Genomic DNA, 11,946 nt, shown 5'->3' with positions numbered 1-11,946 from the left:
GAGTTTGCGGAGAAACTGGAACCCTCATGAAAGAATTCTTAGACAACACCAAATACTGTGCAAACAAAGTAAAGAACAAACAAATAGATGAAATAACTCTTTTTCCCCCTAATCCCAAACATGCTGACTTCCCTATCATCTTCCTCCCCTATCATCTCTCTATAGTTTCTTTACCTTCTTCTTGTTCTATTTCCTTTGTGAATAGCAGACATGTAAATATTAAGAAAAAAATGTTCTAAATTGAAAATTATCAATATTTTTTTACTATGATTATCCTGTCATTCACTCTCAAGACACTGTGTGAATGAAAGAAGCAACAGAAACATAAAACATGATCTTTACCAATTAGGGTAAACACAGAAAATGGAATAAATTAGTAGACTACTAGTTTTGGTGAGAGACATCATGCTTGGGAGAGTGGATGGACAGTGCAGGAAAGGAAGACTCTCAATGAGATTGATTAATTCAGTGACTCAGGTAATGGAGGTGTTCGTGTGAGAGGCAAGAATATTGGCACAGGATAGAGCAGAGTATATGGCTTTTGAACATAGGGTCGCTAAGAGTCACGTGCGACTCAATGGCATATGACAACTACAACAACTAGTTTGGGGACTAAACTCAAGTAGAAACTTGGCCACACATAAGTTCTGAGTAATAGAGAGTGTATGTTTGTCTATATTTGTGTGCTTAAGAAACAGAAGTAGTGTAAACTTCTTTGATGAGTTAATAATAATCAAGTGCTGGCAATGTGATTAGACCAATGCAGATTATGGGGTTTTTTAATTTCACAATGATCTTATGAAATAAACACTAAGACAGCTCTGGTGGATAAGGTACGGAATCGTGCTGCTAACACAAAGGTACATGGTTTGAATCTACCTATTGCTTCGTGCGAGAAAGATGAACAGTCTTCTCTGTTGTGAAACCTGCTCTGAAAACCTGTTGGAGGATCAGCTTGGATCAATTCTGACCCAATATACACAATAACAACATGTTCCTTTCTTGGACGTGAGAGACCTAAGGTGATCCAGTGAGTAAGTGGTTGTCTTCAGGCTACAATTCCCCTAGCTTTAACCCTCTTTTCTATGACCTCTCAGAAATTACTCTCTGTTGTCTATAGACCACTATATGTAATATAATTGGATTTTGGTGGTTTTTTCCTCTCCACTTGGTGGTTTATTTAGAACTCAAATGACACAAAAAAACCCTGGGATTTTGAAAGGATGCCACTAGGATATCGCTTACCAAACATTTAAAAAAATTTTAGTTGTGGCACTGTTCTCTTCTATGCCTCAAGTTTTCAGAAAATTGAGGACTTGAGACACATTGAGTGTGTGGTGAATGTGTATAACAAGGTTTTCTACTAAGTGTGTGTTTAATGATTATTTAATATTAATACATTAGAGATGATGAAAAGAAGGTAAATAAGTAATAACCCCACTTATCTAATACATACACTCGGAAACAACCCTTTAAGCCACAATAAAAGATTTTGAGTCTGTGCTTTTTTTCTTTCTGAGCCTAGACATGGTCTTTGAATCTTCAACATACCACTCTAATATACCTTACCATTTGAGTGGATCTTGAACTGGCATTAAGGCAATTTGATGCTTCCTCAAAAAGCTCAACATAGAAATTCCTTATGATCCATCTATTTTACTACTTGCAATATACCCTGAGTATATGAGAGCTGATGCACAAATGGAGATTTGTACATGAATGTTCATAGCAGCATTATTCACCATCACAAGAACACGGAAACAATGCAAATGTCCAACCACAAACGAAGGGATTGAGAAATTATGGTGCATTCACACAATGGAATACTATGCAGCATGTGGAAGCAATGAGTTTTTAAAATTCTAACCTAACTTGGGAGGGACTGGTTAGCATTGTGCTGAGTTAATTAACTCCATCCTACAAGGATAAATACTGTATAAAATAATTATTGTAGAATGAGTATAAGTATCCAAGGGGGGTGGGAAAGGCTGGAAGCAGAGGGAGATGGATATAAAGGGGATGAGGGGATTAATCACCAGGTTGTACAATTTGATGGGTGCAGGGTGAGGGAAATGAAAAGAATTTGTTCACATTTTTATTAGAATTTTGTAAATAAACTAGTTGTTGTTGTTATGTGCCGTCGAGTCGCTTGTGACTCATAGTGACCCTATGTACAACATCCCTAAATTCTGCTCTGTCCTGTGCCAATTGCACTGTCTCTGATACACCCATCCCCATTACCCCAACCACTGAATCGATCCACATCATAGAGGGCCTTCCCCTTCTGCCCTGTCCCTACACCCTAGAAGCACGATGTCTTTCTCTAAGGACCTGTCCCTCCTTGCAACATGTCCAAGTATGTTAGACGGAGCCTCAGAATTCTTGCCTCCAAGGAGCAAGTTTGACCCTTTCCAGGATGAATCTGTTTGTTTTCCTAGCAGTCCATGGTAGCCTCAGCACTCTTCTCCAGCACCAAAGCTCAAAGGCATCAATTCCCCTTCTATCCTCCTTAGTCTTTGTCCAACTCTCTGATGCAGAAGCAAGAGTAACTGCGAGGAATGAAAACCAATTTATCTGTAAACTTCACGCAAACCACAACAAAAATAAATAATAAAATAGCTAAAACATGTAAAACAAACACAAACCCAAAACACTGACTTGAATCCCTTTGTTTGTTCAATCACTTTCACATAAGAGCAAAGGAAGGCCAAAGATTTTTTATTTGTTAAATTGACTATGGTTCAAAAGCAGCATCTGACAGCTTAAAGAACAGTGGTGATGTTGACATCACAGGTTAATAAATGGAATGAGACATGCAAAGCCTTTTTTTTTAACCTATTGTCCTATAACTTAATTTACTCCCCCTCCTCAAATGCCATTGGTGGTGAGTAGCACTTGTTGTTGATTGCTGTCGAGTTGAGGATGACTCATAGCAACCCTATGAACAAAAAGCCTGAAGCCTTTCTATAACTATCATCTTTTATCAAAGTTCATAGAGTTACCAGAGCTATGTTGTTTAGGAAGTGGATGCCACTGAGGACTCCTCTATCCCAAGAACATAACCTTTTTGGTTTCTTAACTTTGTCTAATTGTTGTTGTTACTTGCTGTTGAGTCGCAGGCAACTCATATCGACCCTATGAAGGAGAGTCCTTTTGGGAGCCTTTCATCCTCTCTCCAGGTTCATAGGGTTTCCGGAGGCAAGCTATTATGGAAGTGGATGCCACTCCTTCTTCCAAGCTTGTTTTAATCGGGGAGCTCCACCCCACTCTCTGTCCGCATTGCGTAGCCGATCATTAATGCATCTGACACATCAGTGATGTCTTAACTTTGTCTCCTTACTTCTCCTTTATGCATTTTCTTTATTTAAAAGAAAATATTTCAATGAGAGTTTAAATAGACTTTGGATTTCCATTCATTTATAATTGCACACTTTCCTCCCTGCCCCCCCCCAAGCTTGCTTTTCTCTTTGAAAAGTGAGTATGTATGAAGAAAGGAAGGAAGGAAGGAAGGAAGGAAGGAAGGAAGGAGAAAGAAAAAGAAAGAAAGAAAAAGTAAGTTAGTTTCATTGTTATAACCCCCTCTCCCCCTACCTCTACTCTACTATGCAGCTTTCATTCTGGATACTTTTCATGACAATAATACCTAATCATATATTCCTCCTAAACAGTTCTATCCCTCATCTGTTTCAATGAAGTGTACATTATTTATCCCCTCTTAGTTTTCTCCCAACTTCTATGTCAGTCCTGCTTTACAACAATAGAACAATGTAGTATTTATCCTTTTGTGACTGAGATATTTCACTCAGCATAATGTCCTCCAGGGTCACCCTTTCTGTATAATATTTCATGAGCTCCTTGTTTTTCAATGCAGCATGGTATTCCATTGTGTGAATATACAAGAGCTCCATTCCTTTGTTGATGGGCACTTAGGGTGCTATTGTGAACAAAGCTGCAATACACAGAGGTAAGCATATATCTGCTTTGGTGGCAGTTCTGGTTTCTTTAGGGTATATTACCAGTAGCGGAATTGCTGGGTCAAATGGTATTTCTAACTTTTTGAGAAAGCACCATACTGCCTTTGATAGTGGTTACATCATTTTACATTCCCACCAACAGTAAACACGGGTTCCAGTTTCTCCACATCCTTGCCAACATTTGTTGTTTGCTGTTCTGTTAAATTTTCTATCCTTACTGGGGTGAGATGATATCTTTATCATACGTGTTTTGATTTATATCTCTCTTAGAGTTGGGGATTTTGGACATTTCTTCATGTTAATTATTTCTTCAAATAATTCACCATAACCAAGTGGTATTCATAACAGTTATGTAAAGATGGTTCAACATAAGAAAAACAATCATTTAATTCATCACATAAGCAAAGCAAAGAACAAGAACCACATCATCCTATCAATTGATGCAGAAAAGGCCTTTGACAAAATCCAACACCCTGTCCTGATTAAAACACTCAAGAAAATAGGGTTAGAGTGGAATTTCTTCAACATAGCGAGACGTATATACGCATACCCGAGCTTTTAAAGAAATATTGATGAAAAATAATTTTGAGTGTTACTAGACTATTTACCCACAAAAACTCTTTACATTTCATGACAGTAGAACCACCTATCAATTTCATTATAGTATTCAGTGTTCTGAACACACAATTAAGAAAGAAAAAAGAACAACACCATAATTACCATCTTTGAGCCAATTCCAATTCATATAGACCCTCTAGAACACAGTAGAACTACCCTGCATAGTTTCCAAGATTGTAGTCTTTATAAAATTAGACTACCACATATTTCTCCTACACAGCAGCTTGTTAATTCATATCCCCAATGTTAGGATCATACAAGCGCTTTACTGCATCCTCGAAGTTCCCAGCTCTGAATTAAATGTTTTCATTTAAGATGACTAAATAAGTCATCAATTAAGGAGCCTTCCTTCCACCCCATCTAGTAGATGGTATATGCACAAAAATTACACATATGTAATAGAACTCCAGACTATGGAGTATATATAGTATATACTATATATTTTTCTCTTTAATGTTCTAGAAATCTAAAGTGAAATGGCACAATGGAGCAAGACATATAATGAGTATATAATAAAGGTCAGAAATTATGATTAAAAATGGTAGGTTTGATATTTTGAAAAACTAAGGAACAGAAAGTACGCTTTCTCTGTGAAAGCTGGCGACCAGAACATAGCTTAGTAAACATGTCGACTTCTTCCCTCCCACTAGAGTAGTGAGCAAGGTTGCAAATCAAAATCCAATACCAGGATGTTTCACATTGTCATTAAAGCATAACTAGAAGAGGTGCTGGCTGGAAACTCACAGTTTAACTGGGAAATCACAGACTGTTGGTCAAGTTGCCAACATCACAGCCTCTTTGTGATTGCAAACAGTCTGGTAGGTAATGTTTTCTAAGGTAAAAATGTGTTAAGAAAATCAAATTGATGCCTCATGCTGCATGAGGAAAGAGGCCATACCCGTAACTCCCCAGGTTTGTGGTTTGTTGTGTTTGGGGGTTTTTTCCCCTTAAATCCAATAAGTGCTTTATCACTTTCAGTTTTCTTAGCTTGAGCCAGAGATGTTTGGGAGTTATTATGAGATTTGAAAGAATGGTGAATTTTTGATCTTGTCAGGACTGAAGGTGCTTTCTAAATGTCAGAGTTGGTGTGGGGGAATCTAGGACACTGCTCCAGTGTGTATCTTGTGAGAACTGGCTAATGAGGCCACAGGAGAGCAGCCATCTGAGCAATTCTTGTAGTGGGCCTGACTTCCAAAGCAGCTCAGAGGGACTGCTCGGCAAAAGAATTTCATGTTGTTGTTGAATTACAAGCAAATTTCTAGGTTTAAATGAAATAATTCTAAATGCCTCTCATTACACCCTTAGAAACACTAAGAATTTCCTGACAGTGTCCTTATTTAAGGCAAGACATCACAAAGTGCTTCTTTATTGCGAGAATGATCTAACATGGTCCCATGTGTGGATAGTCTCATGGGAAATTGAACTCCTGGATGTTGTGGTTGTTATGTGCCGTCGAGTCAGTTGCGACTCATAGTGACCCTATGTAAAACAGCCCTAACCTCTGCTCTGTCCTGTGCCAATCGCACTATCTTTGACATGCCCACCTGGATTACCCCAGTCACTGAATCAATCTGCCTCTTAGAGGGTCTTCCTCTCCTGCTCTGTCCTTCCACCCTCCCAAGCATGGCATCCCTCTCAAAGGAATGATCCTGCCTTGCAACATGTCTAAACTATGTCAGACAAAGCCACAGAATCCTTGCCTCCAGGGAGCAGCCTGGTTTAACCCTCTGCAGGATAAAACTGTTTGTTTTGTTAGCAGTCCATGGTACATTCAATACTCTTCTCCTGCACCACAGCTCAAAGGCATCACTTCTCCTTCTATCCTCCCTAGTCATTGTCCAACTCTCTGATGCATAACAAGTGATTGCAAAGATCATGACCTATATCAGGCACACCTTAGTCTCCAGAGTGACACCATTGTTCTTCAGTACTTTGGAGAGGTCCCTAACAGTAGACTTTCCCATCACAATACATCTTTTAATTTCCTGGCTACTGGTGCCAAGAGTGCTGACTGTGGAGCCGAGCAAACTAAAGCTATGAACAACCTCAATCTCTTCACCATCCATCCTGATGCTGCCAATTGGCCCAGTGGCGAGAATCTTTGTTTCTTGATGTTGAGCTTCCATCCATATTGAAGACTGTAGTCCTTGACCCTCTGAAGCAAGCGCTTCAGGTCCTCTTCAGTTTCAGCAAGCATGGTTGTGTCATCTGCATGATGTAGATTTTTGATAGATCTTCCACCAGTCCTGATGCCATACTTCATCCTGGATAGTCTTCTTTATATTGCTTAGATTTGAATTCCCTAAAACTATGGATAACATTTGTATTATTCTCAATATTGTACATAACACATAACCGTTCATGCAGAGTTGATTCTGACCTACAGGGACCTATTGGATAGAGTAGAAATGCTCCCAAAGTCTTTCCAAGGGTGTAAATTTTCTTGGAAACAGACTGCCACAAATTTCTCCCATACAAGAGATTGTAGGTTCCAGTCACTGACCTTTTGGCCAGCAGCTGAATATTTAACCATTGTGCCATCAGGGCTCCTTACACCAAGCACAAAACCAGAACCAACAAACAAGCCCACTGATACCTAGTCATTTCCGACTCAGCAATCTTACAGGGCAGAGTAGAACTGCCTAATAGTTTCCAAGGCAGATGGTAACTTCTTTCTCCTTTGTAACAGTGTTTGTGTTCCTGTTAAGTGCCAGCAAGTCAACCTGGATTCATAGCAGTCCTGAGAGTAACAGATCTGAACCTGGCCCTCTCCTGAGCCCTCCTCACAATCTCCAACATACGCCTGCCCATTGTTTTAATCACTGTGTCAATTCATTTTGTTGTCGGTCTGTCTTTCTCTGCCTGTCTATCCCTCCAGCAAGCTATCTTGTCGCAAGGGCTGGCCCCTCTGCATAGCATGCTCGAAGTATGTGACATGAAGTTTCACTATCCCTGACCTCTAAAGAGCACCCTGGTTGCACTTCTTGCAAGACAAAAATTGTCCCTTTGCCTGTTTCAGAACAGCTAGTAACTTTGAATCACCAAGCTTTTGATTTGCAGTACACTCACCTGCCTATCACTGAAGCTCCCCTGATAGCGCATAACCCATTGCTCTCTAGTCCATTCCAAATCATAGTGAACCTCTAACTGGCTTATAAATCTGTACACGAGGAGACTTTCCATCTTTGTCTTATGGAGAAGTTGGTGGAGTCAAACTAGGTAGCAGTACAATATGTAACACATTATAGTAAAAAGAAAAACCCAAACAAAATAGAGAACCCAAACAAAAACCACCACACTGTAGTAGAAAAGCATACTTCAGTGGCTAAGGGAATGAGTGGTAGGCAAACTGCCTTTGAGTATTAAGATCAGTGCCACAAGCCAATTGTTGCTTATCTGACCTGTTATTAAATGAGGCTGTCTTTCATTATTACCTATGAGTTAATTATAAGACATGCAGTGCTAGTGATGAACAGTTGTAGTTTCTTTATTAGCACTGAGATTTCCTGACCCTCAATAATCAAAGGACATTGAAATATATTCATGTTGGAAGATCCCATAAAAGTCTCTTCTAAAGCATTTGTGGGGAGGGAGAGAAAAGTGCATGTTCTAAATAAGGTCACAACTCTTAGGGTTTAAAGATGTAGATGCTACTTTGTATCACCAGTTAACCCTCACAGTAATAATACATCAAGGTAGATTGTCAGCATGTCCGTGGGTAATAGAGAGGAATAGGGAGTAGTTAGTGATGGATTAGTGGTAAGAAATTTCACGGCTAATACAAAGTTATATGGTTTGAATCCACCAGCTGCTCCACTGGAGAAAGCCATGCAGTCTCGCCTGGAATCTCCTCCTGTAAATTCTCCTCCCTTCAATTTACTGCCTTTGCAAGTACACTTGAAGGTCAGCTGTGGATGATTGTTTCTGACTCAATGGTACACAACAACAGTAGAATGGAATAGCTAAGGTCTGTTTTTGGTAAAAAGATGGCAAACTGAAATAAAACAATTGGGCGTAAGCAAAAAATGTATAATTTACCATATTTCTCAATATTTCAGATTCAATAATGGTATTTCCTAAAGTGGGTTCTTTGAAATATAGGATGTAGCACTTTACATTGTTTAATGAAAATTGAGTTCTATGTCCAAAGGAGTTAGATAAATACTAGATTTCAAAAACGATGTTATTTTATATTCTCTAAGAAGAATTTAGATACCTCAAATCTCAAAGAATAATAAAAGCCTTGTTGAGAACTTTCCAGAATTAATGATTTCTAGAACTCATGTGGATATATTACACTTTAAGTGTAAAACCATAGATGCTTTTTATTGGTTTGTATATTTGTTTGCATAGCTTCTAACATTTTTCCTTATATTATACCTGAATCATTTCTTTATTAAGCTGACACCTATGTGAAAATTAAACCTAAAATATAAGTATTTAAAATGTAAATTCTTATAGATTATGAAGAAAATGATGAACACAATAGAATCATTCATCTCTACCACTACACAAATGCATGGCTACAAAGAAGTAGTTCCTTTGCACTTTTTTATTTGACACAGATGAAGGGAAGTATTCAAAAGTGTGAAATGTTTACTTGATCATCAGTCCTACAGCTATATATTTATCCAGAAAACATCAAAGGAAAACTGGAAATACACAGAATCACCGTATCAAAAAGAGCTGGCTAACACTGAAATATTTCAGGAAGTGCCATATGATTAAGAGTCAAGGAAAGGGAGGAAGAAGTTCAAGCTGACCTTAAAGCATTGGAAAATAAATAAGGCTCAAAGAGTGATGGAATACCAATTGACATCTTTTTTTTTTTTCAATTGACATCTTTTAACTGACATATGCAGACTTGGATATGCTCACCAGACTATGCCAAGCAATTCAGGGAAAGTTTCCTGGCTAACCAACTGAAATAAATCTCTATTTGTTCCCATTCCCAAGAAAAGTGATCCAATTATAAAAAATATCATTAATATTGAATGCAAGCAAAATACTACTAAAGATCATTCAGAAGTGATTAAAACAGTACATAAAGAATTTTCAGAAGTTCAAGCTAGATTTAGAAGAAGCTGTGGCAACATGGATACCATTGCTGATGTCAGATGGCTCCTGAGTGAAAGCAAAGAAATTTCAGAAGAAAGTCTATTTGTGCTTTATAGACTATTTAAAGGTATTTTACAATCATAAAAATTATGACTAACATTGAGAACATTGAGAGTTCTAGAACATTTAATTGTGTCATGTGAAACCTAGACTTAGAAGCTGTTGTCCGAAAAGGACAAGGGAACACTGTTATTGTTGTTGTTGTTATGTGCCTTCTAATCACCTGTGACTCATAGACATCCTATGTGCAACAGCTTTAAAGCCTGCCCTGTCCTGAGCCAGTCTCACTGATTTGACACCCCTAGTCCCATTGCTCCAGTTATTGTATCAATTCATCTCATCCAGGATCTTCCTTCGCAGCACTGTCCCTCCACCCTTCCTAGCATGATATCCTTCTCCAAGAACGTTTCCCTCCTGGCCATGTGCCCAAAGCATATGAGACAGAGCTTAAAAATCCTAGCCTCCAGGGAGAGATTTGTTTTCAGCCTCTGCAAAACAGACTTGTTCTCTTAGAGGACCATCGGGTGTTTAAGACTCTTCTCTGGCACCACAACTCAAAGGTATTGATTTTTTTCTGTCATCTTTAGTCATTGTCCAGTTCTCTGATTGATAGAAAGTAATTGTGTATAATATGGTCTGGATCAGGCACACTTTAGTCTCTAGACTGACATCCTTGCTTCTCAGTACTCTAGATAAGTCTCTGACAGCAGATTTTTCAAGTGGAATTCGTCTTTTGGTTTCTTGACTGCTGGCGCCGAGAGTGTTGATTGTGGAACTGAGAAAGCTGAGATTGTTAACAACCTCAATATCTTTATCTCCTATCATGCTGCTAGCTGGCCCAGTGGTGGGAATTTTTTGTCTTCTTGATGTTGAGCTTCAATCCATATTGAAGACTACAGTCCTTGACACTCTGTAGCAGATGCTTCAGTTTCTCCTCAGTTTCAACAAACAAGGTTGTGTTATCTGCATAATGTAGGTTGTTGATGAGTCTTCCTCCAATCCTAATGCTATATTACTCCTCATAAAGCCCAGTCTCCCAAATGATCTGTTCTGCATATAGATGGAAAAGGTATGGAAACAGGATGTATCACTGCTGTACTCCTTTCCTGATTTTGAACCATGCCATGTTTCCTTGCTCTATTCTGAGGAATACTTCCTGGTCTGAACATAAGTTTCACATGGACATAATCAAGCGTTCTGGGATTCCCATTCTCAAGGTTAGCCTCAATTTTTTGTGATATACACAATCAAATGTCTTTGCACAGTCAATGAAACACAGATAGACATTCTTCTGGCACTTTTTGTTATGTGCCAAGATCCATCTGACATTGTGATAATGTCTCTAGTACCACAACCTCTTCTCAACTAAGCTTGTATTTATGATATTTCTCTATTGATGTACTGATCCAGTCTTTTTTGCATAATCTTCAGCAAGATTTTGCTTGTGTGTGTGATATTAGTTATATTGTTTGATGATTCCCCACTTTGTCAGGTCACCCCTCTTTTAGAATGGGAATAAGTAAAGATCTCTTTCAACAGCTATTGTCCTCCAGATTTCTTGGCATGACCTGGTGAGCACATCAAGAGGTGAATCAATTCATTGAAATATGGTAGATGTTACTCCATCAATTCCTTGAGCCTTATTTTTTTTGCCAACTCCTTCAAAGCAGCCTACAATTCCTCCTTCATCACCATTGCCTCTAGATCATACTTTTCATGAAATTATTCTGTTTAAACCAGTTGGTCTTATTTGGTCTTCCTCTCCTTCACTGTCCTTCCATCCTTCCAAGCATGATGTCAGTCTCCAAGGACTAGTCCCTAATGGACACATGATCAAAATACGTGAGACAAAGCCACAAAATACTTGCCTGAAGGGAGTAAACTGGTTTCACTCACTCCAGGACAGACATGTTTGTTCTCCTGGCAGTTCACGGTATGTTCAACACTCTTCTCCAACACCACAACTCAAAGGCATCCATCCTTCTATCATCCTTAGTTATTGTCCAGCTCTCAAATACATAGAGAGTAACTGTGAAGACCATGGCCTGGATCAGATGCTCCTTAGTCTCCAAACTAACATCATTGCTCATCAGTACTCTAGAGAGGTCACTGACAGCAGACTTTCCCAATGCAATTTATGTTTTAATAATCTGACTGCTGCCAAGAGTGTTTATTGTAGAACCAAGCAAGCTGAAGTTGTCAACAATCTCAATCTCTTCTCTATCCATCATAGTGT

Source organism: Elephantulus edwardii, unplaced genomic scaffold, assembly GCF_000299155.1.
Source record: "Elephantulus edwardii isolate Elephantulus edwardi_28Jun2011 unplaced genomic scaffold, EleEdw1.0 scaffold00149, whole genome shotgun sequence".
Lineage (NCBI taxonomy): Eukaryota > Metazoa > Chordata > Mammalia > Macroscelidea > Macroscelididae > Elephantulus > Elephantulus edwardii.
The sequence above is the reverse complement of the archived record's forward strand: the minus strand, read 5'-3'. Positions refer to the sequence as shown.